Source organism: Lissotriton vulgaris, chromosome 7 (assembly GCF_964263255.1).
Source record: "Lissotriton vulgaris chromosome 7, aLisVul1.2, whole genome shotgun sequence".
Classification (NCBI taxonomy): domain Eukaryota; kingdom Metazoa; phylum Chordata; class Amphibia; order Caudata; family Salamandridae; genus Lissotriton; species Lissotriton vulgaris.
Window position 1 is genome coordinate 598,018,164 of NC_141695.1, and position 6,000 is coordinate 598,024,163.

The following is a 6,000-nucleotide window of genomic DNA, read 5'->3' on the forward strand; positions in this document are numbered from 1 at the left end:
GCTACATGTGCCCAGAGCCTGTAAATTATATGCTACAAGTGACCTGAGCACTCATTGTGCTACCCACTAAAGTAGCTCTGTAAAACATGTCTCAGGCCTGCCACTACAGCCTGCAGAGCAGTTTTAAACTACCAGTTTGACCTGGCAAAATAAATCATTTGCCAGGCATAAACCTTTCTTTTTCGTTTTATTATTAACATGTCAGCCCCAAAGGTAGGCTCTAAAGGCTCATAAGGCAGGGTGTATGGTATTTAAAAAGTAGGACATGTTTACTTAAGTTTTACATGTCCTAACAGTGAAAAACTCCTAAAGTCAATTTTCACTGTAGCAAGGCTACCTCTCCCATAGACTAACACTGGCTTACCTTATAATAATACCAAATAATACCAGTATTTGTATGGGGCAAATATTTACCCAATGTCAAGGCCCTGGGAGCCATCAGGAAGATTAAGCAAGCTATTGCCCAGAGTCACATGTTGCTGTGCTAACCTGCTGCCGGCAATCGAACCGTGAGCCCCCATGTTCCGGAGTCAGACGCCCTGGCCGCTGTGCCACTCCTCTTCCCTTATTACATTCAATAAGTGATATAAGTGATAACTTCAGTTTGGGAGCAGATAGAGCAATACTCCTTTCACTCTTGAATTGTAATTTAAAATCATCTTTAATAGTATAGTCTGATTTTAATGGGGTCATTTCAATCCCGGTTGGACCGCAACCGACCGGTCGTCTGTTGCGGTCCGACCGAAATGTACCCCTGAGGTCTGATCTCCACAATACGATGCTGCAGTCAGACGCAGTAGGCGGACGGCTGACCGTTGCATTTCTGACGGGCCCCACAATAAGGACATTGCCTGCCATCAACATCATTTGCGATACCTGTGTGATTGTGGTCGCTATCCCGAACCATCCGAGAGGGTATGCATGTGATCTCAATGATCAGGAGACACAATACCCAGCAAGGATTGCCAAATGAGAATATTGATCTTGTAAGACTTTGATGGGAATCCAAACAACTGGGGTGACTCACGATTACAGGGGTCTCATTTGTTGGCGATTTGGTCTGTTATTCATCCTGTGTATTCCTATAGTACTCATTAGACATAGGTCTTACATTGGCAAACACTTATCTGGTTTGGCTCTTAGACCCCTAAGTTTATTGTGTATAATTCAGTCTTTTGGGGACACTACTTAGGCATTGGTCTTTAAACGTCCCTTTAGCCCTCCCCTACTGTTTGTTTTTTCTTGCCAAAGAACAGCAGCCAAAACGGTATAAGCGCATGCAACACGGGATACAATATTGTGATACGCTGAGCCACAATTCAGGTTTGCTTGAAAAGCCTGCGGTCACAGAATACCCAGGAAAATATATCAGTCACGTTGGTTTGGGTTTTCTGGATATCTGAAATGCAAAAGAGTTATCTCCCCCAAGGCCTGGAGTTAATAGGAATTAAATACTAAGGATCTGGGAGGCACAGGCTTCACAGGAGAGCGCATATGTATGTGAAAAAGTCCCTCATTACCCAACTGGTTTCTGGGCTCACGCCAAGTCAACACATGCAAGGAGTGCAGCTCTCAACTACTCTGTATCCCCTAACCACACCGGACCAGGATCACTACACGAATGCCTGAATACACAGACTGCACAGAACTAGGCGGTAAAAACAAAACACCGTTTTGCGAGCCAGAGAGATTGCCACCTCCACCTGACGCTAAATAGATGGGAGCGACTTTAACAGGAGCACAGAGATTGTAAGGATTACAAATGATCACAACAACAACGTCTGAGGAAGATCACACCTTTTTTAATCCATCTGCATCAAAAGTGGGTCAACAAGCTGACACACAGGCTGTAGATTGGTTTCAAAATTTTGCTTCCTGCAATCACAGCTACATCTGTGTTAATTCCACCCCAGGTTCCATTGGCTTCCACCAAAAATGATTTTCTAGTGATCCTAATAAAATAGGACTATTCATTATTGAATGCTGTCTAATTCGTTGTGCTGCCCTTCGGCATTTCCAGCCCAGGATGCTGAGGTAGCCTTTATGTTGTTGTTTTTTGCAGGAGAGGCAGCAGTATGATGTATGTGTTTATTAACTCAGAATAGTCCTCCATATCATTGAAATATTTAAGTCTTAACTCCATCATATATTCGATCAAAGCTCAGCTGCAAAATCTATTGATTTGGAGTTATTAGGTTTAAAACAAAGCAATGAAGAATTTCTATCCTGTCTAACTGAATGGCCTACAGAACAAGCATTTACAATGCAACGGTCTCGTCTTTGTTAAAGTTAGAGCTATTGGCATTGCTCATGACATTATTTTTGTTTTTAAAACATAAATAAATAGCGTTGTCATTTGCAATGCCAATAGCTTAATCTCTCGCAAATGCGAGACCTATTGCATTTGCACCCACACACACACACAGAGCCACACACAGAGCCAAACGCACCCACCCACACACACACCGCCACACACACAGAGCCACACACACAGAGCCACACACACAGCCCAACACACACACACAGCCCAACACACACAGAGCCCAACACACACAGAGCCCAACACTCACAGAGCCCAACAAACACAGAGCCCAACACACACAGAGCCCAACACACACAGAGCCCAACACACACACACACAGAGCCACACACAGAGCCCAACACACACACACACAGAGCTCTCTGCCCAGTAACGCCCCAGGGAACAGAGGCAAGAAACTTCTGACAAACAAAATGTGTATGGAGTTGGTTTATCTCCGCTCTATGTGTTAGTCTTATTGATTTTATGTGGTCAGCACTGCACCAGGGGCGGCCTTAGGCATGTGCAAGCTGTGCACCGGCACAGGGCCACCAAACTCCAGGGCCCACCATGCCAATATATATCCTTACTATAATAATCCTCTGAGGATGGATACATATTTGCGTGGCGGCCCCTGGCAGGGATTTGGTGGACTCTGTTCCACTTCCAAACACCCTGACCCCCCCCTCTTCACTGGCCTCCGCGCTCCGCTCCGCTCCGCCCCGCCCGGACCCCCTCTTCCGGGGTCCCCTACCTACTCTCCTGCCCAGGGCCGCCATGAGCCTAGAGCCGCCCCCGACTGTACCTTGCACTTTAGTGGAGTTGGCTCCTGACAGAGTCGAGTGCTGCTGTATCTACTGAATGATTAAGCCATGAATTATTTTCCCTTTATTGTGGTTTTTATATTGTGATGGTTTTAAATAACTTGAAAGAATAAATCTATCCCAAATGATGAGCAAATCCCTGCATGGTGTGTACACCAGTGATGTGTATATGGAATTTACACTTTCCTGCGCTGTGAAAGCTTTGGACTTTGTACATTAAGTCGAAATCGGTACTCAGGCATCCTGTGCTAAGAAGCAAAGGATGTGAAATCACCAATGCTGTGAACTAACCAATAATGCACATACTGTTCTATTATAAACACTTCCTTTGGGCTGTACTCTGACCAATAAAGTGTAGTAATGAATTGGGAGCACGCTCATCACTTATATGTACATATGACAATTATGAAAAGAACTCTCCAATTATGCAGTGCACAATGACCAATTATTCGCACATGAACACACATTTATTGTATTCATGCAACAGACCTTTATACATACACCCAGAATTGGTGTACATGCCCCATTACAGTGCACATTCGCCAATAATTTGTCCAAACATTCATGCACTGGCTCATAATGAATGTGCATTCTCGTGCATTTAGTGCAAATTCCGCAAGGATGTGCTCACTTATGCATGCAATGCACTTCTCAAAGTATCTTCTCCCCAGTGGTGTGCACAATCCCCATGAAATATACTGAACACAGAGCACAACAAACGAAGGAGTGTATGTTCGTGTGTTCTATGCAAATCTGTCAGTTATCACACTCTTTTACACTCTGTGCACAAATGTCTTTGATTGGGCACTTCCTATAAGAATATGTCAATCATTTGTGGTGTGTGCACACTCCTGACATACAGGTTCCTGTATTGTCCAAACTCCGGCACTCATTCATAATGCGCATGATTGTCAATTAAGTTAATTCATATAGTCTGGGCAGGTAATGTATTCACTCATGACTGAGGACACCTGTACATGTCGTGCACGCTTAATTACGCTTTTAGTAGTCACTTGTTGATCACACTCCTTCCCCTTGAACTGCTACTCTTCAATGGTGTGCACGTTTCAGGCAGTTTACAAGCGTGTGCCGTGTAAATTCTTGCATGCTGTGTCATGTATGTATCCACCTGCCATCTACGTGCACCCGTCTGTGCAGTGTACGCACAGACAAAGGGCATATTCAAGTATTGTTTACATGTGCCGACTGTGTAGAAAGGAGAGCATGTTGTGCACTTACTAATGAAGTGAACAGTGGTACATGTGGAGTCATTAACCCTATGGCTTCAAAGTGTACCCTCATACACACTATCATTGCACCCAGTGTACAAGACAACGGGTGATCCCTCGTGAAATACCTACTTAGCAGTGATTGTGCAAACAGCACATGATGTTAACATGTATCCATGTTGAGAAAACAATTGCTTACTACATGGCTCCTGTATTCTACTCACACACGCCAATGTGTGATTTGGTGAATGCAGGTCAAATTCGCCTAATAATGTACAAGCTAATGAATGTGCCCACTGTGTGCAAATTCGTGAAAGCTGCGAGTATACATCATTTACATGGACATAGCCATGACTCGCGCCGTGCACGCTCCTACGTCTAGTGCTCTTTCATCAACAGTGCACACACTTCAGAATGATGTACAGCAGCTAATGTTGCACTCACCAGTCATGTGCAGTCATGGGCGGCGTGCAGGCGGCGGTGTCTGGGCTGGGGCTGCTGGTCCTCATGCTGCTCTCGGCCGGGGAAGGGGGGAAGAGGTACCGGTGGAAGGCGGGCGAATGCAGCGGGGGAAGCCTTCTCTGCTCTCTGCCGGGAAAGGGGGGAGGAAGAGCCGGCGGAAGGCGGGCGCATGCAGCTCACACAGGCACCCGCGCAAATTAAATATTTAAATAAAACTTTAAGTCGCGGGGTAGGCACCCGTGTAAATAATTAAAGGAGCGGGGTGGCGCCCGTAGAGTGTGGAGAGGGGACTGGTGGCGGGATTAAAGGGCGCGCGCTCACTGGAACGGTGGTGTCTGAGGGGGCTGGTGAGGGAACAGCCCGAGCCGGCAAGAACGACACAGAAACATGGACCGGACCGGGGTAGACCAGGAATAGAATTTTTTTTAAATTAAATAAAAAGAAAGGAAAAAAGATAACGTGCTGGCTTACCTTAAAACAGCAAGGAACCCAAAAAAAAAGCCTGATAAAAAAAAACAATAAAAAAAAATGTACATAAACAAAACGTCCACCAGGCACAAAGCTAAAGCCAGAGAAACAAACCCGATAAAAAAAATGTAAATAAACAAAACGCCCACGAGTCACAAAGGGACGGGTTAAAGCCAAAGAAAGAAACGCAAAAAAACACGCCCCTTAATCCGAAACGGACGGGGCTTAGCTACAACAAATGACGTCACAGAAACCTCTTCTCCAATGTCTGGGCGCCGTTTAGGGAGCCAGCCAATGGAGAAGAGGGGCGGGTTTAAGTCTCGCTACTCTGAGACATAAGATCTCGCCAGCAAGACTGCGCATGCGCAGCCTATGCTAGCCGAGACCTAAAAAGGGCAGCACACTTTTGGAAGACTTAAATAGAAAGACGGGTTAACACAGGTTCCTAATAGATCTACTAATAGTAAAGAGTTAATTGAGTTGGATTTACAAATGAACCATCAACTGACTGAAACAAATGGTTAAAGCGAAGCATAGAGAATGTTATTATAGGACATGGAAAAGATTCTGTGCCAGATGTACGACCATTTTTGCATGCGCAAACGGGTTTGAGCACCCGTTTGCACATGCAATAATGGAAAGGGGTATGTGCAAACTCTCTATTGCGACTCGCAAAATAGGGTTCTGCAACTTGCTATTAGGAAGGGGGTTATCCCTT